We start from the raw sequence: 2,589 nt of genomic DNA on the forward strand, positions 1-2,589 counted from the left end.
CCAATGCTTACAGCAGCACTATTGACAATAGCCAAAGTGTGGAAAGACCCCAAATGTCCATCAACTGATGAATGGATAAGGAAAATGTGGCATGTATATATACATACACACACACACACACACATATATATATATATATACACACACACACATATATATACATACATACACACACACACACACACACACACACACACTGGAATATTACTTGGAGATCAAAAAGAATGAAATCTTGCCATTTGCGACAATGTGGATGGAACTAGAATGTATTATGTTAAGCAAAATAAGTCAGAGAAAGACAAATATCCTATGACTTTACTAATATGTGGAATTTAAGATACAAAACAGATGAACACAAGGGAAGGGGAGCAAAAATAATATAAAAACAGAGAGGGAGGCAAACCATAACAGACTCTTAAATACAGAGAACAGACAGAGGGTTGCTGGCGTGGTGTTGGGTGGGGATAAGGGTTAAAGGGTTGAGGGGCATTAAGGAAGACACTTGTTGGGATGAGCACTGGGTGTTATATGTAAGTGATGAACCACTAAATTCTATTCCTGAAGATTTTATTACACTATATGTTAACTAACTTGTATTTAAATTAAAAAAATTAAAAACTATGTAATATTAGATTTCTGGGGAAGATAGAGGACTAAAAGGACTCTAAGCTCAGTAGTCCCATGGATAACACTCATATAAATCTACACTTGATCTTAGCCAAAAGGCCGAGAAGCGATAACACTCATATAAATCTAAATAACCCAGAAAATGATCCAAAGACTGGGAGAACAAACTCCATAGTTCAATATAAAGAAGAAGCCACATTGAAGAGAGTAGGAAGGGTGGAGATGCTGTGGGGAACTAAACCCCACAGGTGTGGTCAATAGAAGGAGAGAGCCACCGGCCTAGAGAGAAGAGAGAAACAGACTATCACATCAGAGAGTCTGCATAGGGAAGGCAAATCCCCATAACATTTGGCTTTGAAAACCAGAGGGGCAAAGTTCATGAGTTCTTACAACCAACAGGACTTACAGTCTGGAACTTCAAAAATCAGCAGGCTCATCTCTGGGAGAGCTGGGAGGGCAACAGGAAATGGAGTCCTTACCCTTGAAACAGCACAACACACAGCCCATGGAGATTACAGTCTGAAAAATGCCTGAGGTATATGGGAAGGAGTTATTTACTAATCTCAGAGAAGCTGAGGGAATTCTCTAGGGACAAAGGAACTGGCAGGTGCAATTTCTCTCCCCTAGCTGCAGTATAAACATACCGGTAGGAACCAGCACTGTGCAGACACTCCCTACTTAACTTGCTTACACTGTGCCAAGCCACCTCCAGCCAAGCCTCCCTCAGTGTCTGTGCTGTGGTCCTCTCCCCCAGAAGACCAGTGTAAACCTTGCCAACATCACATCTCCCAACCATATACCTTCTGTGGGGCCTTGGTTCCAGTGGCGGCTGATCACCTCCTGTGAAAGACTCATGCACCTTGTTAAAACTGCATGCCCCATCCACAACTTTCAAAGGCAAGAGATGTAGCTGACTTTCGTAACAAGAGAAACAGACCAAATGAGAAGACTGAGGAATATGTCCCTAATGAAAAAATGAGACAGGGGCACCTAGGTGGCTCAGTCAGTTAAGCATCTGACTTTGGCTCAGGTCATGATCGAATGGTTTGTGGGGTCAAGCCCTGCATCGGGCTCTGTGCTGACAGCTCAGAGCCTGGAGTCTGCTTCAGATTCTGTGTCTCCCTCTCTCTCTGCCCCTTTCCTGCTTGCACTCTGTCTCAAAAATAAACAATAAAAAAATTTAAAAAAACAGGAAAACATCACAGGAAGAGACTCATGGAGATAAGCAAAATGGAGATAAGCAAAATGCCTGATAGCGAATTTAAAGTAATGATTATAAAGATACTCACTGGACTTGAGAAGAGTAGAGGACCCTTATGAAAGATTAAAAAAAGGAACCAGTCAGAGATGAAGAACACAGTAATTGAAAGTAAAAATACTAGATGGAATAAATAGCAGGCTAGAGGAAGCAAAGAACAAATCAACCTGGAGGAAAGAGTAATGGAAAGTAATCAAGCTGAGCAGGTGAGAGGGAAAAAAAATATGCAAAATGAGAATAAACTTAGGGAACTCAGTGACTCCATCAAGTGTAATAACATTCACATTATAGGAATCCTAGAAGAAGAGAGAAAAGAGGATAGAAAATTTATTTGAAAAAATAAAGCTGAAAATTGGGGGAAGGAAATAGAAATTCAGATCCAGAAGGCAGAGAGGCACAGAGATCTCCTAACAAAATTAACCCAAGGAGGTCCACACCAAGACACACAGTAATTAAAACTGCAAAAAGCAGTGATAAAGAATTTTAAAAGCAGCAACAGAAAATAAAACAGTTATATACAAGGGAAACCTTACAAGGCTATAACCTGATTTTTCAGCAGAAACTTTAGAAGACAGTGACATGATATATTCAAAGTGCTGAAAAGGAAAAATCTGCAGCTAAGAATTCTCAATCCAGCCAAGGCTATCATTTAGAATAGAAAGGGAGATAAAGAATTTCCCAGACAAGCAAAGTTAAAATAGATC

General features: G+C 40.2%; 1 pseudogene; it reads right to left on the reverse strand.

The window, feature by feature from the left end:
* Positions 1-596: 596 nt before the first annotated feature.
* LOC124521500 (uncharacterized) lies at positions 597-738 on the reverse strand (annotated as a pseudogene).
* Between the last annotated feature and the right edge of the window lie 1,851 nt (positions 739-2,589).

The sequence above is a fragment of the Lynx rufus genome, unplaced genomic scaffold, assembly GCF_022079265.1.
Source record: "Lynx rufus isolate CCGP_SWC_20201006 ecotype Redwood Valley unplaced genomic scaffold, mLynRuf1.p SCAF_3, whole genome shotgun sequence".
Classification (NCBI taxonomy): Eukaryota; Metazoa; Chordata; class Mammalia; order Carnivora; family Felidae; genus Lynx; species Lynx rufus.